Source organism: Myripristis murdjan, chromosome 13, assembly GCF_902150065.1.
Source record: "Myripristis murdjan chromosome 13, fMyrMur1.1, whole genome shotgun sequence".
NCBI lineage: Eukaryota > Metazoa > Chordata > Actinopteri > Holocentriformes > Holocentridae > Myripristis > Myripristis murdjan.
In genome coordinates, this window is record NC_043992.1 from 38,111,042 (window position 1) to 38,137,671 (window position 26,630).

The following is a 26,630-nucleotide window of genomic DNA, read 5'->3' on the forward strand; positions in this document are numbered from 1 at the left end:
AGTTTGGAGCAATTTTGTAGGTGACCAAAGGCCAACAACTTGAGGCTTGAGGCTTGGCTGTACTCACAGAGGCCTAATAAGCTCTGGCAACCAAGAACAACTAGAAGATACAGCTGAACCTTTGGAAGAGATCCTGATCAGACAATAGTACATTGATTAACTGATTAACATGATTAATTTACATAAGATTACATATTGTGGACTGAGAATAGAGCACAGCACTGTCCCCTGTGGTTCAATTTCCATTAGGGCCACAACTAGGGCCCAGATTAAAATCCCACTAAAGCATTTACAATACATTTTTACAAACCATCAAAACCTGGCACTCACTGCACTACATCTCTGAAAGAAAAACACTAAAAAAAAAAAAATTCTGGGGAAAAGAAGGATGGCTCTGTAGACTGCAATTTCGTCCTCAGAGCTAAATTGATTTGCTAGCCTCGCAACTTCAGAAAAATCAAAAAAACACTGATGATAGGCGAGCTCTGCCTAGAGTTCAAAGACATTCAATCAGCCATCGAGCCCTCGCCAACTTCCACTGAGGGAGGACCGACCGAGACCAATAATGTCAGACTGCTCCCAAGTGACAGCCACCAGTGCATTTTAGGTGATTACTACATTAAAGACACTGTATTTTAACCTTTAAGCTACATCAACTCTAGCTTTACAAAAACAAACACACACAAAACAAAATGTCAGTTTTTGTACTCTTCTTTCTGAATGACAAATAATAAAGTTCCATGGTTTAAAAAAAAAAAAAAAAAACACTCCCTTAATGAGTCTTTTCTAACCATCCATTAAATGTGACCACTGAAAGGTCGCTTTGGACAACGCCGACGATATCCATGACTGATAATACTGTAATTGATTCCCGGATATGAAGTGAGATATTACTGCCCGTCTTGTCTTGTGGGCAGGATTTAGTGGTGATGCAGCCAGTGTGGTTGTTTTCTGCACAGAGATAGTGGATTCAAAACTCATAACTTTTATGAGTAAACAGAGGGCTATATTTGTATCCTGTCATAAGCTGTAGGCAAGAAAATGGCACAATTGGAACTCATTCAAATGTCTTGCAGAGGGAAAAAAAAAACGCAGAAAACATACTGCATAGTTCACATTTTGGTGGTCAGAAAACCACCCAAGAGGGCCTGCTAAGACTGCAACAAGCAGGGGGAAACCCAGATCACGCATTATTGACCACATTCTGCCCTATAGCCCTGTTCTTGCTCTTTACAGCCCCTTCCATGCCAATCTTTATCTTTTCCCTCCCTCCCCATTTCCTTCAGTCACACTTCTTCTTCTCTCCGAACATGCAGTTTGTTTTTCTACAGCCAGTTGTTGTGGGAATGCATCAGTCTGCAAGCATAACAAGAGGTTACTGCAGGTCAGTTTCTATTTGTACACACCATGAACTAAAGAAACATTAAAAACCTGCGCAATTTGGTTGAAAAATCCATAATAATCAACCTCTGATAAGGCTGCTACTTGGTCTATTATCTTCTTTCTTTCTGCTCAAAGTCGATCCACACATTCCATTTACTAGACGGTGATCTGCATAGCTGCCGCCTCTGCAGCAGCTCTCAAAGTCTGCACATAGTACTTTTTGGAGGTAAATTGCGGTGCATTGTGGGAGAGTACACAGGTGACAACCAAGAAATCAACTCATCGAGGGGGGTTGGGGCAGGTTGCTGTGGCAACAAAACATGTCATGGAGCTGAGTAAATATAGGCTAACCAGTAGGAGACATGCAGAAAGAAAGGCCTGTAATAGAGGAAAGGCGACAGAGAAAGAAAAACTGAGACATTTGTTAAGGTCTCAAAGCGAAATGCCGTCTTTGATGTAACCTTTAGCAGCCCATACACACTGTGATGACAAAAGAGATGACCTGAAATGCAGACTACTTTTTAACATACAAGGAAACATTAAGTGTGTCATATGAAAAAGTGGAGGGCTTAGCGGAGAAGGAAAAAGGGCATGTCAGCAATAATATGTACTGCCTCAGAATCAATCAAGCTAATTAATTAACTGACTGATTGTTGTGGGTGCTTGTATCCTGTCAATCAAACTAATTAATTTACTAATTAATTAACTGATTGCTTGTTGTAAGTGCTTTTATCTTGGGTGACCTAGGAAGTGTCTCAAACCACACCCTAGTTCTGTAGCTACAGTAAATTAGTCTGTAGTGAACAATTAGGGCACTGGTTAGACTACAGAGTCATAGCATTGGGACAGTGTTGAGTTAGTGACTGCTCGTGCAACACAATTATAATTACAATTACAACACAATTCAAGCCACCGGTCACAGATGATAATGATTCTTTTAGGCAACATTAGCTAGGTTAGCATGTCACTTGGTACTTTGTGCTTAATGTCACTCGTTAACGTTTGCTCAAGGAATGTATAAAAAAAAGGAAGGGCCAATATGTCATATAACAGCATTCCAAATACCTATACCGCTTGAACTTTTGACAGGACAGATTCAACTGTAAAACAAAACACACATTACACAATGCTAATTGGTGTTTTTGTCCAAAATGAGCATTAGTTGTCTTGGCTACTGGTCTCAAAACATGAGAAATCTGTCTATCAGCTGCATAAAACCAAGCACTGATGTTAGTCGCATGCTTGTTTAAATTGTACAATCTAATATATCAAACATGAGCTAGTTATCAATAGATAAATTACTCATAATTCCAACACTTGGCTGGGGCACTAATCTGTTGCATGGGGGTGGCAAATCCATTCAAAACAATGACAATCTTTTTGAATCACACATGGTGCCAATTTGGGCTCCTCGCTTTTCAGTGACGCATTATCCCCTCCTTCTGTACATGTTCCTTGCATTTGTTAACATTAGCGAACCCTATTACATATTTACGACGACTCTGACCTAAAGAAAGGCTGGAGTTTGCTAGCCTGGCACAGACAGCTGATCGCGCAAGTTCATATTAGTTTTGACTCACAAAACTATCTGGTCACACTCCAGCCAGACAGACGGTTGATCTAATCAAACACTCAGTGCTACCACTCCTTTTCCAATGATTTGAATCATGGGTCATTCCATGTCATTTCACCAAATTTTCAGGACATCCCACGCACTTGGGTCTCAGAAAATTCTGACAAATTCACCAGTTGTTCCTTATTTATCCAATAGGCACAATGTAAAATTTTAGTTTGCTCAGATGGATACTTTTTGAGATATGGCCAATTTAGTGAGGGGGGGGTATGTGTCGATTTTGGTGCGATTTTTGCGCATCCTTATTTTTCCTCCATTTTCAGGTGTCAATATCTCAAGAACTACACTACACAGGAAACTGGCATTTGGTACGGTAATACACCTCCACCTACTCTCTCAGAATATACAAAAACATCTGTCATACATCATAACTGGTAGGCATGCCAGCCCCTCAAAAATGGAAAAAAAATAACACGGGTTTCGTGGTCGACCATGTTTGGGCCTTCAGAAAACAGCTTTGTATTTGCCCCAGCTTCTTGATTTTTTCAGAGCTTTGAGATACATACATGGACTGTTCAAAGCATTAATGGTTAGTCAGATATATGCATCGGTTTCCGGATGGCAGCTTCTCCAATTCCGAAAAAAAAGTTTTCGTGTCAGATTTTCATTGGCCCATAACTGCATGTGGGAATGTCTTAAAAATCTGATCTCTGTTTTAATTTAAAGTTCAAAGCTTACTCTTTCTTGGGATATAAAACAATTTTTCTTTATGCAAGTTCTTCATTTTTATTTTTGATCCCAAATATGGGGCTATTTCACCACTTGCAAATATTGAAATTCCTCAATATTAGACCATTGTAGCTTGCTTTTGTGTCTTATATTCATTGTTTATTATTTGTTCATTATTAACCTAAAATATAATGACCATTGCATCAGAAATGCATTTATTTGTCACAACATCAACATTTTCATGAACTACCAAATTTCAGTTTCCTATGTAGTGTAGTTCCTGAGATATTGACACCTGAAAATGGAGGAAAAATAAGGACGCGCGAAAATCACACCAAAATCAACACATACTCCCCTCACTAAATTGGCCGTATCTCAAAAAGTATCCATCCGAGCAAACAAAAAATTTTTACAGTGTGCCTATTGGATAAATAAGGAACAACTGGTGAATTTTTCAGAGTTTTTTGAGACCCAAGTGCGTGAGCCATTTGTTGAAATGACATGGAATGACCCTCATACAATGCCTAGACGGGGTTTCGTGTAGTGAACAACTGTAACAAAATCAGTGTATAGCTGTGCCAGGCACTGATTTGCTAGTTTAGGGGGAAGAAAGTAAAAGACTTTACAAGTGAAAAATATTTAGATTCAGTGTTGGGCGAGCTACTTGGAAAATGCAGTGAGCTAAGCTACCAGTTACACTACATTAAATGAAGCTCCACTACACTGAAGCTCCTCACCAGAGAAATGTAGCAAGCCAAGCTAAAATACATTGACAACATGTAGCTTAACTACATCAAAACTACTTTTTTTTTTTTTTTTTTAACATCGAACCAGCTTCATTCCAAGTCATTGCTATCTTAGTGATCAATAAACCTGCCAGTCAAACAGATAAAAATGTTCAGTTTAATAGTTGATGAAACTGCGCTCTCTCTGCTTTTACTGCTACAAACCATGGCAACAAAAACACACATGCTTCACATGATAACAAAAAGCAAGTGGTGTGTATATGCTCATGTGGGGGAAGTGTGTATATATGATAGTGTGTGTGTGTGTGTGTGTGTGTGTGTGTGTGTCTATCTGTATGTGTGCACACCTGTGTTTGCATGTACACATTTGGAGGACAATGTGTAAATGACCTTAAAACTCAATAAGATGGCTCAAACCACAGGAGCAAAAGAAGAAACCTTGCTCTGAACACTAACAGCTTGGCAAAAAATGACATGTGATGTGTGTGTGTGTGTGTGAGAGAGAGAGAGAGAGAGAGAGAGAGAGAGAGAGAGAGAGAGAGAGTTTCTGCCTCTGCATTCCAAAGTTTTTTTTCCTTATTAGTGGATGCGGAGGCCAGGCATCCTGATCTTTCTGACCACAGCTACTTGTTCACGTGACACAACAGAAACTTTTCAAAATTGGCATCTCCCTCCTCCTCTGTCATCTTTGTCACCTGCGTGCTCGTCTGCGTCAGCGGCAGGACAGGTACGCCACATCACAGCGTCTGTCGGCTGCACCTACAGGTCCGCGAGTGGCGGTGACATCACCCGCTGCTCCTAGTTACGCTTCAAACCGCAGCAAAAGCTCCGCTACGTTTAATGTTTAGAAATGCCTGGGAAAATGTAGCTTAAAAGTCACTACTTGAAAGCTATTTGATTTAGAAAACAACGGCGTTACGACCACAGTAGTGGGAAATGTAGTTAAACTAGTAACGCCACTACTGCCCAACACTGTTTAGATTTATGAACAAAGTTTGGTTGTGTTTCTGGTGAAGCAAACATAAATGATGTGGCTGATGTTTATGTTGGTTATGTTGTTGTGTAAGTGAGTATGGTGAGTTTAGATGTTCATCGGGGGATGTCTTTTGTAACATGGCACAAATTTGGCAAAGTGGCACCCTACATAATGCCTGAAGTTCACTACCAACTGCATTAGGCTGCGGTTTGAGACGTATTCCTTAACTGGCCAAGGAGGCTTTTCTCTGTGTGGAAGTAAGTGAACTTACAGAGGGTGTACATATTCAAGACAAAAGCAGATAGAGGTACGTGTCCCTAACAGACTGAACATTAAGTGGTAAGAAGACTACAGGCACTTATTCCCTGGTTTTGCCTGCAGTCAGGGACAGGGAAGCACTGGGCTCATTTTGTACAGAGGGTCAAGGGTTGTATCCTTTCCAACACATTCTGGGAAGAAAGCCAACTAGAGCAAGGAAAAAGACCAAACTGCAGCCACGGTACAGACAGAAGGGAGACAGAATGACACAGAAGCAGTTGGAAAAAGATGGCTGATGGACAGAGACCATTCTGTGTAACGCTGAACGAACACACACCTCACAGTCTGCTCGGGACAACTAATATCATCATTAAAAACAATATCAGCAACAAAAAAACAGCGGTGTAATGAAACCCTCTGGTCATGATCTAGAAAAACAGCTCATGATACGATAACATGTCGTCTGGCCTTGTAAGATGTGGAAAACCTGACAGTACATTTTTATGACAGACCTTTCTCACTTTCTCAGTGTCTGTTACAGATCAGAGTTAAATCGAGGCATTTTAAGAACTTTTTAAGACAAATAACAAAATGCATGACCTTTTTTTCTTGTTTGTTATTTGAGAAATCATCTTTTTTGTATTCAAGTAAGCATAAAAGTAAGCAGTGTAGTATTTGTTTCAGCGATTTCTTGGATTTCTCTTTACTAGTAAGTTCAACAAGTAAGAATAAGGTCAGATGGGTTAATCTAGAAGAGGCATTTACCACAATGGGTAAGTGTAGCAAGTCAGGATAAAGACAACTATTAGGTTACAACAAACTCATCGTTTTATCAATGTCCACTCTGATAAGAAAGAATTTGATTGAATTTGACAAAAATAAATTTGAATAGAGGGGAATCAATCTCCGAGCCATGAAGATCAGTTTATTCACCTGGATAACACAAGCATTCCTGTAATTATGACAATAGTTATAAAAACAAGGTTATCTCCAGCTTCTCTCCAACTTCAAAATGTTCGGCTGTGGCTGGCAAATCTGTCTAGTTTACCAGATACTTTGGCAGGTACCCGCCATCATTTGGAAGGGCTGTTGTTTTCTAAAAGTTACTTGTGTGGTAGAATAATGGAAACGGCTTATGAATTTATGGGATTTACTGTGACTGATGCTCTGATTATAAATGCATTAGACACAGACAGTCTGAGAGGATAGAGATGATGACAGATGCAGCATCCGGGCACAGAATCCTAGTTAGAGCCGAGCTCTGGGTTTTTGCTTATTTGTGCATTAATGTGCAACGCTTTTTGAAATGTGCAATGCTTAGGGGAACTACGGTATCATGCACTGTTTAGGGCGCAGAGGCCTAAGAGGCATGCATTTGGGAAAATAAAGGAGTGTACTGCCTGGTGCTTTTGTAAATAAGGCAGTACAGGTCAAACAAGCATCAGCCAACCTGAGCCTGGTGTGCTCTACGTCCACAAACCAGGAAGTAGCTTGGTGATTTTCGAACTGTGGTCCCACAGCACTTTCATGTTAAGAGGTGGGCATTTTCAAGTGAACATGATTCAGTTAACTGAGTCAGACACTGAGCAATGAATAAGTGAAAGCATGTTGCTATTGCACAGTCCCACCATCTCATTTTAAATAAAGGTGATGCAAATCCTCAAGTTTTGGGATAACAAAAAAGAACAAATTACTACATTTGAAAACCTCCCCAACAAAACATGGATGAAATTATTGAAAATAATCACAAACATGAAACACCTGAGGCCAACACTCAGCTTCAAAGGCAATTTTCTCTCAGAGTAGACTCTTGTAAGCCCTGTTACTCTGTTTATACATTGTTAAAATGCTCTGATGATTGGTTAAGTCTGCCTGGACTGCATGATAAAGTGGCCATTGGGCTCTTGCCAGCTCCAAAGACCAGCTGAGACCAAATGCGTCCAACCACTCCTGACCACTGGCCACCAAGTTTGCAACCACACCTACAGTTTGTTTCATTTGGTCCAAACCAAACTGAAAAATAGGGGTGCACCAGTATAGTTTTTAAGACCAAAATCAACATCCAATACCTTACCACCCATAGTGGCACATGCATTTTTGTGAGAATCATCACTCAAATGCAAGTGCAAAACAAATTAAGCTTTTCACACAGGCGAAACAAAAAACCCATGTTAGTTTTACTCTGTTTTAAGTGACACACCCCTTGAGAAAAGGTCACAAGAGTGCCAATGTCACAATCGGCCAAATATTGACAGTAAAAAATAACACTGGACCAATACCAATATTGCTCTTTAAAGCTGATATCAGTTACCTATAGTCTGTTGATATATCGGTCTATCCTAACTGCAGGTAGAGGTAAAAACAAAACTTGAAAACAAAAGTCACACAGACTCACAAATAGCTTGTTTTCTGGACAGAGTCTTGGTAACCTGTTGTACCACAAAGTTAGAGATTATGGGAAATTACGAAAGCAAAGCCAAACGCCATTCCCTGTAATTTAGGTTTCCATGATGCACTTTTTGTCACTTTTTGTCGTTATTTACATTCACTGGTTCATGCCAGATAAAGAGATACAAGGAATCAGCTGGATATGAGCACTATCTGACTCTTATTTTGTTATTTTACACTTTCTAAGCATGACTATTAGATAGATATGAACTTCCATCTTGCACGTATTTTGGGGTGGCTTCTCGTAGCTGGCTTGGATTATTCTCTCAGTTCTAACTGGGGATGCATCAGTACTGGTATCAGTAGCAGTGCAGATATCAGGTTAAAATTAAAATTAAAAGTATTGTATCAGAGGTTTTGGTTTTACACAAGTCTAATATCCAATACCAAAAGCCCAAACAGGCAAGTAATAAAAGCAAAATGTCTTGATGTTCTCTATTTCTGGCACACAGGATCCTGTATTTCTCAAATGGAGGGGAAAAAAAGAAGGACGCTTTGTCAATTATTTTGTCCAGCGACTAATGTTTCAAGCCTACACCATCCAGTGACATTAATACATTGCACTGCTACCATACAGTATACTGGCCAACTCTTAAAATTTTGTACTTGGTAGTGTATAATTATTGGCACTGAGAAAGCGGTATTGATGAATCCCTACTGCTAATATATGGTTTGCTCAGAAGAAGACGAGACCTGCATATTCGGGCGGCCTCTGCATGATTATCTGGTGTGCAGCCAAGTTCAAATGGCATTTCTCTCACCTGCCCAGACGGACTGAACTAAAGAGTTTGCATAAACTGCTCCAAACATACTCGGTGTGTAAACACCCTAAATGCATTTTGACAGATTGAGGACCACACCAGAGGCGGTCTGGACAGTATATCTTGTGCACAAAGACTAGAAAAATATGCAAAAAATTAGTACATCGAAGGGCACAGAACAACAGCGGATTACTGGGGCATTAAAATTAACCAGAGCTGAAGTGTCACAAAACATGCCTTAATGTTTTCTACTAAGGGATTAGACTGAGGCCTGGGGATTTAAAAGAGTAGCTGAAGCCTTGCTGTTTTCACTAGGCCTATGGCGTCCAGTACTTAACTTTCTCACTATATTCTGCCTTGTGGAAACGTTCTCAATATCACATTATTCTTTCATAGCTCACCTTAGCACTGCTCCCTGTAACTCACCCCAAAGCTCTCAGATCACCTAACCAGATAAGAAACACTTTGTCAGCAGCTCACCAAATCTGCCTCTGCTTGCACTGGAGCAGTCTGTGTGGGCACGCAGTGGCTGACATGTGCTTATTCATTCAAATTAATTCTGGACTTTAGAAAAAAAAAAGGCTCAGGAAATAGACTTTCATTCACATCTAGGATGTGGCAGTCAAAGCACCCTCACGATTTGATACACATAAAATTATAAACTAGCAGAGTGCACTCTGTAGAGGGCAGATCACCGCCAGGTGTATCTCTCCCTCTCCAGTGCTTGGACTTAGCTGACAAAACACCTCTTTTTTCACCTACAAGAGGAAGAGAAAATACAGAGGCGTTGCCTGTGTATCTCCCCTTCTAAGGTGCTCAGACTTAAGCAACAAACCAGTTGAGGTCAGCACTAAATTGTGGTATAAATCTGGTTTTGTAAAGGTTTTGAATCATTGCAGCCGAGAGGTCCTTGACCTTACAGTCATAACTGTGCACAAAAAATATTAGGCTGATAGGCCCAGTAGTTTTAGAGATTAGCTACTGACTCAGGCGAAAAATCACTCGCCTACAAGGAGAAGGGAAAATGTGGAGCCACTGCATCCATATGTCACCCTCTCCAATGCTCAGTTTTCAAAAGGTACCGAATCACCACAACCACAAGAGGCCATTGATTACACAGTCATAACTGTGCACACTACAGGCCCAGTAGTACGCGAGATTAGCTGCAGACAGATACACGCACACACGGACAGAGTTACCACCACCCCTTTATTTTCACCCACTGGGAGAAGAGAAGGAGAAAAGAAAATACAGAGGCTCTGCCTGCGCATCTCCCCTTCTCCTGTGCTCGTTTCTGAAAGGCCTTGAATGACTGCAACCACAGGAGCGCCATGACCATACAGTCACAACTGTGCGCAAAATGTGTTAGGCTGATAGGCCCAGTAGTATGCAAGATTAGCTGCAGACAGATACACACAGAGAAGGACACACACAACCAAATTCAATATCCCTTCAAGGCTACCGCCTGGCAGAGATAATTCGCCTCCTCATTAAAGGATGAGAGTACTTCACTGTCACCTATTCCAAGTATTGTTTAGCAAAATATCTATGCAGTCTAAAGTGCTGCTACAGATTGAATTCCACTCCGCCAGGATCAACAGCATTATCTCATTTTGAAATGTGAATAATTTGCCTCCTTTTCCAAATGTAAATTGGACACATACTCCATCAAGCACCACACCCTGATTTAATAAAACAGTAGGCGTGCATGTAGGCCTGCAGGTAGGCACTGAACTGGTCTCACACAACAGCACAAGAAAGAAATGCAATGATCCAGGAGATGTAGGAGATATTCCACTTGCACTCGAAAGCAATACACAGTGGACTGTAGCCCTCAAAGACAATTCAGATCAAGTTGCAAACTCTATTAGGTGCTATATATAGCTCGCCAGGATATCATGCACACACAGACATGCACACATAGCATGCACGTGCACGCACACACACACACACACACACACACACACACACACACACACACACACCTGTCTGACTGACTGACAGACAGGCATTACCACCACTGGTGAACAGGCTAAAGAGCAGCATATCAAACCATATTCAACAGGCTGAGCTGGCAAAAAGGGCATGGCTGTGGGTAGTCAAAATTACTGAGCTGAACACGAACACACACACACACACACACACACACACACACACACACGCACAAAGAAACAGGAAGAGAGAGGGACAGAGAGAGACAGAGAGAGGGAAGGGTGAGACACTGTAAGAGAAAAACTTAGCTCACAGTGCTATCACACCAGTTTCACAAGAGATCACCACTTGAATCCTAGAGTATAATTTCTATTATTATGGAGCATTGTATATAATATAGACAGAGCATTACCAGCTGACCTTTCAATTGTGACATCTGAAAAAAAAATGCTACTTGTTACTCAGTTAGAAGTTTGTTTGATGTGGCTAGCAGGCTGACAGGAAATATAAGTGAACGTCCAGCAACATGATATGCTGCTCTATGTGGAAGTGAATGTACCAGAGACAGAGCCTAACCTGAAATGAGTTTAGAAAAGAAGAATTGCAACCAACATCGACGTCGCAAGTGAACCAGTGAAAAAGGGAGCTGTGTGCCAGATGGTGTTAAGCAGCGGCGGCATTAAAGTGCATGTTGGTTTCTTCACATGCCCACGTTGAGTCTGTTCAGGTGACAGGTATCGTTACGCAGCCTGTCACCTGGTGAACGGGCTTTTAGCTGCTTAGCTGGAAAAACCATTCAAGGCGGCTTTGGCTGAGTCTGTCAGATTAGCTAGCTGGCAAGCTAATAGTAGTAGTTAACACATCTGGATGGAAATCCGCTGCACGGCGAGCCGAACCCGCTAAAGCACACAGCCCGAACACGCATCGCATTATTGTTAGGTGGATTTGAGGACACATGCCCGTGTTATCACCCCCGGCCAGGGCTCATGACGGAGACTCGCTGCGCCAGTCAGACCCACTGGCTAACTAGGCATGCTAATTCATGTCTTCGCTATGCTACTGGCTTGTAAGCTGACGTTGCCGTAGCACACATCTGCAAACGAACCAGAGCTAGCTAACGGGATTTGAACTTTGTTATTGGCTTGCTAGCGACCCCGAACACTTCAAAAAGAACAGAAAGTTATGGAGTTGGCACGTAAAAGGAAACAGCCCCGAAACATCCCCACTAGCTAGCGTGCCTCGACAGTGACAGTGTTTGTGAAAATGCTGTCTACTCTACCCCATGTCGTCGGTGTCGGAGATGAGAAGAGGCCGATGTCAGGACTGACGGCCGGTCGACATTCCCCGGAGTGGCCGCCGCCACCGCTTGCTCCGCTCGCCGTACCACTGCGCAAGACGCTCCCGAGGTTTAATAAGAGAAAAGCTGGTGCAGTTTCCCGATGGTTGACGGGGCGATAAATAACACGGTGTCTCTAGGTTGAAGTTTCCTCTGAACGCGGAGGACGCGTCACCTTGCAGCGGTTCATGACTCCCCGCTATTCAAGATGTAGAAGGGCAGGACGTTGCATTTCTCACTACGAGTACATGGCATATCACTGACAATTATTAGTGTGGCCACACAGGCATCCGTATGTCACTGTGATGATTATGTCACGCCTTGAATGAGACTGGGGTGATTTTTTTTTTTTTTTTTTTACTCTATGCGTGAGTATATTAATATTGATTTTGACAGGAGTGATGATTATGGCAACACCCTAATTACATCTTTGCGACTAAGAGTCAAATCAATAAGTCAAGGCAGCAATGGAAAAACAATCCGATCATACAATCAGTGTTACATTTTCTGTTTCCTTTGACTCTCCAAAATCACCCCTCCAGTACATCACTCTTCTTAGATCATTTTTGTTATATGCAGCAGCAGCAGCAGCAGGAGGAGCATTGTGCACAATCCTGCGATCTCATTTTCAAAGGCAAAGGAGAAGAAATGGGGAAAATAGTGTAAACTAGGTCCAGACATACGGGTTTTGGGCAGGGGAGCATGATAAAGTTGCTCAGACTTTGGAGATCCAGTTGTTGCACAGTGAACCTGATCACTCTTTTCTCAGGTGAGGACTCCCTCTGGTGGTATGGGTAGCAGGAATAGGCAAGATACCCTCAAGTGAACTGGGCAAAAAAAGGGCATGTGTTGAAATATACTGTACTTGCAGTACTTTACAGTCTATAGCGATGGAAATTTTACTGTAAATTAATGTGGTGAGCAATTAGTTTTCACATTCTCTATCAAGGAAAGGCTGAATGGGTTATATGCTCTTTAACAGCAGCATAACCCTCTGTTTCACATTCACATATATATATTCACATTTGAAAACTGCCTAGCACAACTATACTCCTCCACCGTTGGCCACTGCTCAGCCCTGCTTGTGTTGTTGGGAGCTAGGTGCCTTGCTTAAGGGTACATCAACAGTAACTATTGTGGGAGGTGAATCTCCTTATTTATGTATTTATTATGTATTTATTTTTCTAGTCCAGATTACTAAAAAGAGGCAAAATTTTAAACAGGCAACCTTCCAGGCACAGGCTTACTCGTCAAACTTACAGCCTCGAAGCCTCCAGGCCACCTGCAGCATATGTAGGCGACAGAACTTATTCGTAGGCGACTGAATGAATGTGATCTGCTCAAAGGACGAAGAACAGCCCCCTCTGACATCTAGTTGGATATGAGGGTGGTACACTTATCAGTGCCAAAGCCCCAGGAGGGAGCGACGAACATTTAAATGATGAGAGCAAGAAACAGCAAGTTGCCATGGATAAGGCTAAAGAAAGAGCATTGAAAAGATAACCGCAAACGACAAAGGTACCTCACTGCCATTCCTTGACCTGGAGATGAGGTCAAAGTCTTGCACAAAACTAACGATCCTCTTCATAACCTCTTCACTCTAGACAAAGGAGAAAGGAGTGGAGGCTTTGGAGGCAGAATGAAATAAAATGAATGACTGATAAACTAAGAATATCTGCTGGCATATTTTTTTTTTTTTTATCAATGAGTAAGTTGTTTGTACTTGTGTTGTTTTTTTGTTTTTTTTTATATAGAGATGAATAATATATAATTCCATTATACAGTATGTGGCATTTCACAACAGATATGAACTGAAACGGTTTAGGGTGGGGATGTTTTGTGCTTGAAAAGCTATGAAGTGTGCAGCTGGGGGAGGAAAACAATACGGTAATTTGGTTAACTTGGTAGACACATGGTTGCTATGTTGTTCATTGTCTTCCTTCCTTCCTGATTGCCATGTGCTGCTGTATGAACACACCAATTGCCAAACAACACAGTGCTTTTTTTTTAATCAACAGAGAATATATTCAGCCACACATTAACATTTTTATTCCATCATTTTCAGCTCTGAGCAACTGTTCCTCCAAATAGACCAGCCTAAAGATATTTAAGTACGAATGAGGTAGCCTACAGAGAAAATGCATTCCATTAGTATATTATGATCAAAATGCAAAAGATACTGTGAATGCTATTCCAGAGTTCCCCCTGAGATATTTTTTTCTTGGAGTCCATTATTCTCTGCTGGTATATGCCAAGCAGAGGAATGAGCTCAATTAGGTGAGGAAATGAGAGGAGAGGAGGAATGGACCCTGGTATTTGGAGAGAAAGAAAATGAAACATTGGAGGAAGGTCAAGAGAACATAAGAAAAGCAACAGTGGGGAATGAGAGAACAGGAGGGAGAGAGATAGAGGGAGAGAGTGAGAGAGGATGAGAAAGTGAAACTATGTTGTCATGGAAACTGGCATGGATCTGAAGAGCAAAACAAGAATGTAAATTGGTTTACCCTTAGGGAATGTGATGGAGCTAAAGGGAGAGAAATAAGCAGGGAAATGTATTTAAGGGAGGAGCTTCCATAACATTACATGGAAATAAAGTGATTTGAATCAAAAATTAGTGTTCTGCTGTAATGATAATAAGAACAGTGTGAATCTGTAAATGCTGCTGCTTACTGTACTCTGTCTCCCTCTTAGTGACTCTAGGCATCTAGACAGAGCTTACCACAGTGTGCTGGTAGAGGCGATGAACCACAGTTGGGAGGACCATTTCATCTGTTTAGGCTGAACACAATTACTTACAAGTGACTAATTACGAAATGAAAGACTGAGAGGCACAGTGGTTGATCGGGGTGGGCGAATTACTAATGTGGGTAAACAGCTACTGTGGGCCAACAAGAATTGATATTTAGGCACCGAGTCAATGACTTTTTTTTTTTTTTTTTTTTAAACAAACCAATGCAGCCCTGATTTTTTAGTATTGGTAGTATCAATACAACTTGGTACCCCATTTTGTAACTCAGCGTTGTTATCCTAATGTAGCCTTATCATGTATGTTTAAATATTTGGAACAGTCTAAGAACTGTGAATAAACTGCACATAATTATACCATTGAATTTGTTGTTTCAGCAGAATATTGAATTTGTTGCCTCTAATTTGAAAATGTGTTATTGTTCTTTGTTGTCTACTTGAAGGCTAACAGGTAAATGTTGCACTTGTAACTCAATGTCTATATTTTAATATAGTGTTTTCTTTTTTTCAAGTATTTGAAAGCACGGACTCAGCAATGGAAAGGTGCAGGGGTCACACATTTAGGTAGGGTGGGTCTGGGGGGTAGGGGTCTTGATGTGAATTGATGTCAATATTTGCCTTTGGTACATTTTTAGACTTATTTTAGCCCACTATCCTCAGGATGGCTGTTATTGTTATACCCCTGAAAAGCTACAAAGCTTCAAGGTCATGTTAGTAGTGTATAAAGGGATTTATCGTGTTACAGTGGTTTTCAATCAAGTCCCCAGGGACCCCCAGACATTTCACATATCTGTTTGGTTCTTGGGCCAGCACGTCTGATTCAGACAGTTAAGGCCTTGCTGAATAGTTGACTAATTAAGGTGTGGCAGCTCAGGAACTGAACAAATATATGGAATTTGTGAAGCTCCCTGAGGACCGGATTGAAACACCTTGTCCTACTACATTGTCACAGTAAAGCATATTCATGTAAGAGATTAATACTGAGAGAGTAATGTGACAACTCCTTTCAAAAATTGGGGGTTGGAAGGTCACAAAACATGAATTTTCAAAACTAAACTACACATATTCTTGAAATGCAAAACATCTCCGTTTTCTTTTTAATGTTTAGCCTATGAAAGGCATTCAGAGTATGTGCTGAATGGGATTTCTGTTTTGGCCATGGTATCGGATCAGGTATTGAGAATTGCGTATTTTCAGTGATACTTGTACCAGCTACGGTTCTGTAACATCCCTAGGGTGAATGAGGTAGAGACCATGGAGCTGTTTTTGTTCTCACAGGATGAAGCTCAGGGCTGGAGATGCATAATCTTGACCTGCTTATACTCAGCATTCAAGGGTATCGCAAAAGATGACAGGATTCAGGCTGGTTTTCTTCTTTGGAAAGCCACCTGTCAAAAGCTACCATTAGTATATGTGCACCCATTAGAGGGGACCAACATGAAAAACTTTTGTCTCGCTCGCCATTATTTCCGCCTCTTTCCTATCTGTTTTTCATACTGTCAAAACCTTGATGCTGTGCTGGTGCTTTGCTCCCCAACATTCTCTTCCAGCCAACTGCTGGAATCCCATCATTAGATTCAATTTTAGAGTCAGCTAGAGATGATATGAATGTTGCCAAGAAACTAATGGTTTCCGTGGTGACAACACTACCCCTGCCATTGTGTGTAGCACAGAAAGTCAAGACACTTACCTATACTTGTTCAATCTGTACCGCCGCTTTCACAGTGGAAACACAGTATATTCAAGAACACCTTGTACTCAACAGACAATAGCATGTGCTCGGGTTTGTGTGCTTCTGTGTGTATGTGTGTGTGTTTGTGTTGTGTGTGTGTGCAAAGTAAAGTGCATCTTCAGGCTGTATAGTGTACGTTCTCATGCTAAAGTTCACATAAATTAATCTGCTTTTCATTTTCTGTATACTTTACTGCGATTATGGTATGATACTCACCAATGCATGCAAGGTTGTGTACAAATTCATACATATGCATAGATAATCCTAGGGTGCATCAGAATTGCTTGCCAAGTATAAAAGGTGCAACTTGATTATTTTGTGCATCATAAGACACTAACACAATTAAGGGTTATATTGCCTCTCACTGGGTGCAAGACAAAACCTAACAGGACCTGACACGGTGCAGACAGCATGTACTTTATAACAACAGACCAAACATAAACGTGATAGGTATACATTCAAAGCAGTGCAGCACTGTCATAGCTGGTAACAGCAGTGATGGTGTCCAGTGTACCATATGGTCAAAATCCTTCAACAAAGTGGGATCAATTTGATAATGCAGAGATGCCTCGATAGGGGAAAACATGCCATTGTGGTACAGTAACAGTGGGCAAAGTATGACTAGTCGATACAAAATGCGGCTACACTGATAGATATTTTGGATGAACTACATCAGCGTCCATTTGTAGATTAAAAAAATTCAGTCAGTTCATCAGCTGGAGCATGATGTGAATGAGAGATAAAGCGTGCATGGAGGTGGAGGCGGGCGGGGGGGTTAGCAAGCCTGGGTGACGAGGGTAATTGCTATTGGGAGGCTGCTGTTGCAGTGGCGGGTTTAGCAGGCACTGATGCGCTGCACTGCTGTACCCCATATCTCAAACAGGTGGTTTTCTGGGTGGGCTGCAATCATCTTTCCCCTTGCCTTTACACTGAAATCATGCAGGTCTATAATGGAGGGCAGCCGGCAGCTGTTCAAGTGACACACTGCTGTCTTGTTTTGGAGTGAGAGGAGGCAGAGCTGTGGCAAACTGTGATGGATGTGGAGGGGATGCTTTCACTGACAGGCCCGTAGCATTCAGACCAGGATTGCTTGTCACATGTTGAGCTGCCTAACTTGAAACATAAAGAGCCTCCTCTGGATTAGATTGAAGATGTTCTCATCCCATTTGAAGATGTTCCAGATGGTTTTCCTCAGGAACTGGCACAGCTCCGTTGTGTATTCAAAGTTGTGTTGTTAATTACCAGGGCCAGATGAGCCTCTGGGTGCTTTTGGGAGTCAATCCCCCTCTCCACCTCCTTAAGTGTGCAAAGCTTAAGGTGGTTGGGACAACAAAATGACAATATCGGTGCCAATATTGTCTTTGATTATGTCCAGTAAGATAGTGTCAGTGAAAACTGGAGTAGCTTGACCAAGATGTCACTCAAAGTGCAGTCACTGGTTTTTTAGGGAGTGGAGGATAGCAGAGAGTGCACACTGATGTTTGTGTTGAACACCAAGCTGAAATCAGGTGGCTCAGTAGTTAGCACTGTCGCCTCACAGCATCAGAAGATTATGGGTTTGGATCTCAGCTGCGATCTTTTCTGTATTGAGTTTCTCCTTGTGTTTGCACAGGTTTCTCCCCACAGTCCAAAGATCTGCAGGTCAGGTGAACTGGAGAATCTAAGTAGCCCTTAAGTGTGAGTGGTTTATCTTTAACACTGTGATGGACTGGCGACCTGTCCATGATGTTTCTCCATGCTCTGGTCGAGCTGCTCTGTGACCATGATTTGAAATAAGTGGAAAATGGATAGAAGGATGAAGGTGAATTCTTGAGGCAGGATTCAAAGGTGTCCTGGTGTATCATGTAAGTCAATGGAGGCCCATGTTGTCCAAATCGCCCACACGCTAAACTGCAGCAAATCTAGCAATGGGTCGGTGATAGAGCTAAAATAGAACCTAACTTCCTGCTCTAGCACTTTGTTATTACCAAGGTTAGTACCACCAGTCTGCAAGTGATTTTGCTTTTTTCCTATTTTTGGAAAGGGGACATTGATGCATGTCTTGAAGCAAATGGTTCTTTTGCATTGGAAGCAAAACACTCAATATGTTCCTAAATCCTGAAGCAAGGCAGTCGCTGCAGAGTCTGAGGGTGCTGGGCAAAACCCCGTCCAGCCCTGCTGTTTTCCTCACTTTCTGCTTCTTGAGCAGTTTGTACACCTGCTGCTTTTGTAATGCAGCTTCATATTATTAACCGTACCACACTGTTGGTCAGACTGCTGTCCTCATGTCGGGAGCAGTGGGGCAAATTTGTGCAGACACTTCTCATTGTGTAAGACAAGAAGAGACAGCAGATGGCAGTAGAGCAACTCTAATGCATTTTAATTATGGTCAGAGTCTTTCACCTTTTCCATCCCACAGCCTCGGCTCAGCATTAACACCGGTATGATTCACGGAAAATTGGTTATGTGCTGTGTTACCATAGCATTCTCAAGCCTCTGCAGCATAATATAAACTACATAAAATACTGTACTCTTGGATTAGTGCCCGAGCACAGTGCAGTTTCTCTGAATAGACTTGCTCACAAGTCCATAAAACAGTGGTAACAAAATATCTTCTGAAACCGTGCGTCCCCAGGGAAAAGGCTGGAAAACAACTCATGTAAGTTACAGAAAATCATAACAACATATGATTGAGATAGCCAACAGTATAAAACTTGTCATGTTAGATATTACTATTCTGCTTCTTTGCAAATGCACAGTACAGGTAGATTACAATGTGGTGAATAAGGGGGGGAAAAAACTTTTTGAATGATTTAAATGTCAAATGTCATAACAATAATGGTACCTATAATTGTACATAAATCACATACGGTCCATCCAACATGTCCATCAACACCTTTCTCTAAACCAAGTGTCTATTGTAAACGTAATAAGCCCTCAGTTATAAGTGCCGCTGAGCAGACATGTGTTACATTCAACCAGTTGTAACTGTGTATATTTGAGTTTGTGGGGGTAATGGGAGACACAGAGCAGGGGCGTGCCTGTGAACTTTTATGGGGCCACATGAGGTGAGGTCCTGCACTATTTGTGAATTTAAGCTTGACCCTAAAAAGGTTACAGGGACTAGAGGTGTTGCTGTGACCTTCTGTAAAGCTGTGAATGCCTGGCCTGCCCGCTCAGGTCTCAAACAAACACAATGAGCATACTTATGGCAGCGTCTCCCTTTGAAACGGAGAGCGCGCCAAACAATCTGGATCCTATTAAATCCCTTTGTCTTTCTCCCATTCTCCCCTCCTGGTTTTGCTCTCTGTTTTTACTTTGCGCTATTCATATTCATTCCATTTACAGTCCTCCCCCTCTTTATGCATCCCACAATGCAGTTCGTCGAGGCTGTTAGGCAGATGTTTTCATGGGGCAGAAACGTATGAATTCTGTGTACAGAAATGCTAGACAAACACGGCCGTAAACAGATGTTGAACGGGAAGCAGGGGGGAAATGATCTCTAAAACGGAATAATTACGTGTCTGTGTGAAAAATTTTTACACTGTGAAACTGTATAGAGCTGTAAAAGAGACAACCGGCTTATTGCATTGATCCTGGTAGAAAATCCTTGCCCCTACACCACATGACAGAGCAGCTGGCGGAGTGAGAGTGGCCTCATCTGGAACTGCCATCAGTTGCTTGTTAAAGGCAGTGTGCTAGTGGGGCAGGAACATGGCAGCATGCGGTCTTAGCCAATCCATAACCAGACACTGAGAACTGTGCACAAGCTGCAGGTCACAGAGTAGAGTTTGTTTAGTGTGTGTGTGCATGTGTGTGTGTGTGTGTGTGTGTGTGTGCTCTACATGCCAATGCTGGACCAGACCACATTATAGAGTCTGTTCCTAGTGTCTCTCCCCAGCTCCCCTCCCTGCTCCCTGCTCTGAATCCTGTCTGTGTAATTGATCCCAGACTGGACATTTGAGTTGCCAGGAGCGATTCATATCGTTTTTATCTTTTAGACAAGCCCTCTACTGCTTCCAGATGGGGAACGCACTCCAGGGTTCAAGTTTATTTTTGAAAAAAAAAAAACGTAATGCTTTAATGTCTTTACCTTACAAAAAAAGAAACTACCAACAGAGTGATGCAGCCTGTCCTGGCCTCACTCTACAGGGTGGATTCCGCAGGCCACCCGGATAATGAGTTATTTATCTTTGCCTGTGTTTGTTTGTTTACACGACTACTGTATGTGTGAAGAGAAGCATATTATCATTGTACATTAGAGACATTGTCGCGGTTTGGCTTGTGGTGAGCATATGAGCTTGTAGTGTGGAGGAGAAGCTTTCCCAAATGGTTCCTAGTTTCATGGGAAATTCGGGCTGTTGATTGAATGATCTAGGACATAATTACTCACTTCACATTTATACCAAAAAGATTGCATGTTGACTATCGTAATTTTCTTTCATTCTGCATGTTTTGTGCAAACTAGACCAAATTACTTTGGCTCTGTACAGAAATTGTTCAGGACGCACCCAGTCCTCCAGTGGATATAAAGTCTGTGCTTACCATATAACTACATCTCAACTCCATCTTTAAAAAAAAAAAAAAAAAACATTTAAGACACATCCATGCAACAAGTGTGACATGCATTTTTTTTTTTCAACTCAGCCAATTTCTGGTAAGTATTTTTCCATCTGTGCATAATCAAATAAGGGAAACAGGGTAAAATCATGTCATTTTCCATAGGATATGCTGATGGTGGAGAAAAATACCTACTATACCATTTTCAATTTCAGCGTTTTCTAAAACAGCCCAAAGATCACAAGGTACTATGGCAATTTAAATACTGGTTGGCTTTATTCTTACTTGCACCCAAAATCCTTCAGTGAAACTGGGTGCCAGAGCTATGCTTGCATAGCAAAACACTTTTAGTCTCACGCCCCCATTTTCAAATTTTGCATTCCTGGGGCCAAAATAAATGTATCTATGGTTTTGTTTTATAACTGGAAATCTTGTGCCTTTAGCTGTCTCACTACTTATGTGGTAACACATCCAGTTAGTCGAGCAGAGTCAAAATTCACAATAATTGGGCTATGGGTGATAGGTATATTATCTCAACTGCTTCCTCTATTATGCAAGCTTCATTTAAATGTAAATAATCTTTTGTCTACCCAAACACAATCTATATTACTGTTCACAAGTAATGGGAAACTTGAATAGCTTCTTTCTACATGTCCAGTGGACATGTCACTTTCCCCGTACTGCTTTGAAATCATTTGAATACATAAAATGAATGCAAACTTAATAGCTTTTTTTTAATAAAGAAATATTCTAGTTGTAAAAATGTTGTTAGTTGAACTTTGGCAAAGTGTACATTTCCATATATGGCATACATAGTACATTGTATGGACAAAAGTATTGGGCCACACCTCTTAATAACTGAATTCAGATGTTTCATTCAGTCCCATTGCCACAGGTGTATAAGATCAAGCACTTAGCTATGCAGACTGTCTTTACAAACATTTGTGAAAGAATAGCTTATGAAGTTATAAAGAACTTAGTGAATTTGAGCATGGTACTGTAATAGTAATGTAATAGGATGCCACCAGTCAGTTCGTGAAATTTCTTCCCTCCTTGATATTCCACCATCAGCTGGAGTATCAAGAGGAAGTGTTTAGGAACCACAGCAACCAAGTGACAGACCACATAAAGTTAGTCGCCGAGCGCTGAGGCTCATAGTGCATAAAAGTCGCCAACGCTCTGCCGCCTCAGTAACTGCAGAGCTCCAAACCTGCTCTGGCATCAGCATCAGCACAGAAACTGAGCACCAGGAGCTTCATGACATGGGTTTCCATGGCTGAGCAGCTGCACGCAGGCCTCACATCACCGAGCACAACGCCGAGCGGCGGATGGAGCGGTGTAAAGCACGCCGCCGCCGGACTCCGGAGCCGTGGGAACTAATAATTCTTAATTCCAGAGCACTTCACAAGCAATTACCACAAAGTGCTTAACAGTGATAAATTTTGATGCTTCAGCTCACCAAGACATTTTGGACAACTCTCTGCTTCCAGCTCTGTGGGACCAGTTTGGGGAAGGAAGGCCCTTTCCTGTCCCAGCATGACTGAGCCCCAGTGCACAGAGCAGCTCCATAAAGGCGTGGCCGGCTGAGTTTGGTGTGGAAGAACTTGAGCGGCCCGCACAGAGCCCCGACCTCAACCCCATCCAACACCTTTGGGATCAACTAGAACGGAGACTGTGAGCCGGGCCTTCTGGTCCAACATCAGTGTCTCACCTCACAAAGGCTCTTCTGGATGAACGGGCAGAAACTCCCACAGAGACTCCAACATCTGGTAGAAAGCCTCCCAGAAGAGTGGAAGCTGTTCTAGCTGCAAAGGGGGACCAACTCCACATTGATGTCTATGGGTTTAGAATGGGATGTCAGAAAAGCTCCTGTAGGTGTAATGTGTAGGTATAATGTAATGTCCATATAGTGTATTTCTATATGAAATATGCATATACTGACTAACATATATTGGAAATACACACATCCTTACCAGTTCTTTGAGACGCCAGCCACCAGTGTCATGTATGTACAGGATGTTGAGCAGGTACATGTGCATGTGTAGGGCGATATAAGGTTGTTTTCATACACACACACACATAAGTTTCACAGAGCCTCTAGGTTCAACATTACATGTCTGCACACATATCACCATTTCCAGTATATGACTATAAATGCAATATATATGACAACATTTCTCTGGTATAGTGGCATGTATGTTTATATATCAGATTTAAATATGGGTAAATTTAACTCCACACTATGCTCATAACTAAACACAGGAGAAGTCAACTGAGAAAGTAAAAACCTATGATGAAACTATTCTAAAATGTGGGATGTTTGATTGTAGCATGATTGTAAGTTGCATTTGGAAATTGGAGTTTTTTTTCCCCCTCAGTATCAGTCAGTATAAAGGATGATTCAATTTACCCCATTCTCCATCATATTTCTCTTATAGTACATCTATCTACTCATAAACTCATAAACAAGATTGCCAGCAACAGTTGGAAGGCTCTGGCATTTCATTGATAAGAGTCTCCTGTTCCCTCCACGAATGCTTTCTGCATCTCCACACAGCAGAGTGTAACTGTGCCTTCACTCGGCTAAGCTAACCCTGAAGCTCAAATGATAAACATCAAAGGTTTTTGTGCCCGCTGTTACACAAAAGTGATGTCATTAGCGTGTTTCACGGCATCAGTTGCATTTCATGAATATGTCAGCATGAAAGCTGATCACCAGTTGCAGCACGGCTGCTTGAGCCAACAGAGGGCCAGAACAGGAGATGAATGGCGCTGAACTTTTTGCCTTCTAAGACTGAGGAAAAAAAAAAAAAAACACATAACGCAAAAAACAGAGCTTGGCAGCAATCAAGCGATCAGTGTGTGTAGGATCAGTCTTTGCCTTAATGGTTTCCAAAAAGAAATTATTCAGCTCTCACTGTCTTTTATGCAGTTGAGAATAACCCAGAGTAAGCCATGGGGAAAATACACACTTGAAAAACAGATTTCCCATGGAAAATGAATGGAACGGATGGTTAAATTGCACCTAAATTGTGTGATTTGAATTTTTGTCACATTCAGTTAGATGGTACAGAAAACTTTTTTCCTTTATCCTTAAATTTCCCCTTGAGTAACTTCAAAGTTACAGTTAGAGTTAGGTTAAAACGTTTTTTTAAACTCATAATATGTGACAATGTCGCATACATATCTTGTATCTGCTGGTTGCAGCACTTAACTGAAGCTATATCACACTACCAAGTTAAATATTCAAAACCAACACATCAGGGTTTTACGGTTGCACCATTACAGCAAGTAGAAAATGTCTAGTCGTTTTGTTCATCATTTTATACACATTCCCCTGTAATTCAATAGGAAATGTTGTGTTGTCTCCGCTAGATCTCTACTCCACTAGAATTTAAAATAAAGGTCTGTGGATTTGTGTGTCATTACAAAGGCATGTCACACAGGATGCCTTTGTAGTGATAATTCCATGGATGGGAACGGCAGATGTGAAGCGGTTTTAAATGCTTTGGTATTAGTTGAACAGCTTTGGTATTAGCTGAGATCATTTTTTGGCTTCAACAGGTCACAGTATCATAGGTGCCATTCATGCTTATAAAGACAATAACCTCCTGTGAGATGAGATGCCTGCCAGTCTTGAATCAACGAGCGCCGTGCCAACCAGCCACCACGTGCACAAATGAAAGCTGCACCCTTAAATTAAACACAGAATATTTTTCTAGCAGAGGAGAGTTAAACCATCTTTGTCAACTCTATTACACCCATGGAACCAAATCTGTAATTTCACCGTCACGTTAGAAGTTTTTTTAAGCTAATTTGCGGGTGCAGAAAATGGTTCAACATCTGAAGTGTCTGTATGTCCAAATCGATGTGTCTTTGTCAAAGACAGTCTGATCATTTTTTTTTAGTTGCACATCTGGATATAAATTGGATAATAATGCAAACTGTTCCATAACTGCTGTGGTTAAAAAAAAAAAAAATGTTTTAACAAGGAAACAAGGGTCACAGCAAGAGTGAAATATGCTGTCTGGCACGAAAATACAAAAACAAAACAAACTGGAGTTAACATCTGTCAAAAGCCTCAATGTATGGTAATTTAGATGATCTGCACAGTTGCTAACCACAGGCTGCTCTCTATCAAGGAGCTTCGGTACAAACTACAATGCGGCACTATAATTAAAGCGCAGTATTTGTTTGTGTCAGCCTGGTCATTTCATGTCACGGAGCCTGCAAGGACGTGGCCATGCAATATTCATTCAGGAAACCACTGGGCTGACCATCCCAGGCTGATATTATGAGACTCTGGTGGAGTAAATCAAACCAAAGAGGGCCAAACCAAAACGCCCAAAGCGTTGGACTGGTGCACATTGCTTCTCCTCTCCACCCTCAGCTGCTATGGGAGACTCGTGGAAACAAAGAGGCCTGTGACAGACCACCTGCTCAGAGAGGATTGTGGATATGAGCTACTGTACACTAAACAGCTGAACCAGGAGCGGAGTGAGGGTCCCTTGGGGAGACGAGGCTAGGGGGGCAGGAAGGACCAGAGGAGGTGCTCCACGGAAATGGCTCCAATGGTTTCATGGCTGTATGTGGCAAATCTGCTCGCTGGATCCTGACGGACAGTGGTCAAGTCTGAGCTCAGTACATAAATACGCCACGCTACATTAGACGCCAAAGCCCTTCCACATGTTGTTTGCAGAAGGCCTCTGTGGTGCTTAAGCCCCAATCCCCATCTGGCTCTTTCCAGGTCAGCTTGTCCAGGACTTCACACACGTTCCCTGACATGAACCTGCACTCCGCCTCCCGGGGGGGGGAGAGTGCCAGCACCCTCTCTGTTATTGTGGTGTGCATACCCAGCCATGCATGTCCCAAGCTCCACTCACGCCGGTGCACTGTAAAAAATGTCCATCCTCACCGCTTATTTGGTCTTAAAATATTCTTATTCGATTTTCTTAAAATAGATGAAGACATCTGTCAGTGGCCAATTCCGTTTCTCTTGTTACAGGAATTTTCTTCTGTTTTTCTAAGTGTTAACATCTTGAAATATGGCAACTTGTGCCAAGAAAATGACACTTGATTAAAGCAAATCCTTTAACGAGTTGGTTTGCACTGAAATCAAGCAAATGTGTCTTACCTCAATGGTTGATGTTTGCATTTGATCTAAGAAAAGTTAAGATCTAAAGACTCAACAGTAGGTCAAAGGACTGGGCTGTGAAGCGTATTTTTTGGAGTGTGAGTCAGCATTATTGTTAAACTCCATCTACTGTGGCTATAACTTGGCAGAATAGTAAAAGTATCTACGGGCCTTTGAAAGCCAGTTAAGCTCATCCATTCAGAAGTGGCTTCAGTCTGATGACAGACGGCGAGTCTTCTGCGTCATCAGGAACGTCTAAGTATCTTTGTTCTGAACCAAAACATACCCATCTTTCTGAGTTAATTATTCTCATGTTAATTCTTACAATAACACTAAAA

General features: G+C 41.7%; 1 protein-coding gene across 1 annotated transcript in view; it reads right to left on the minus strand.

Moving 5' to 3' along the window:
* bcl9l (bcl9 like) overlaps positions 1–12,384 on the minus strand; it is a 33,734-nt gene extending 21,350 nt beyond the window's left edge. The window contains exon 1 of the mRNA XM_030066997.1: positions 12,086–12,384. The gene's annotated coding sequence lies outside the window, so the exon portion shown is untranslated. The remainder of the gene's footprint in view (positions 1–12,085) is intronic.
* Between the last annotated feature and the right edge of the window lie 14,246 nt (positions 12,385–26,630).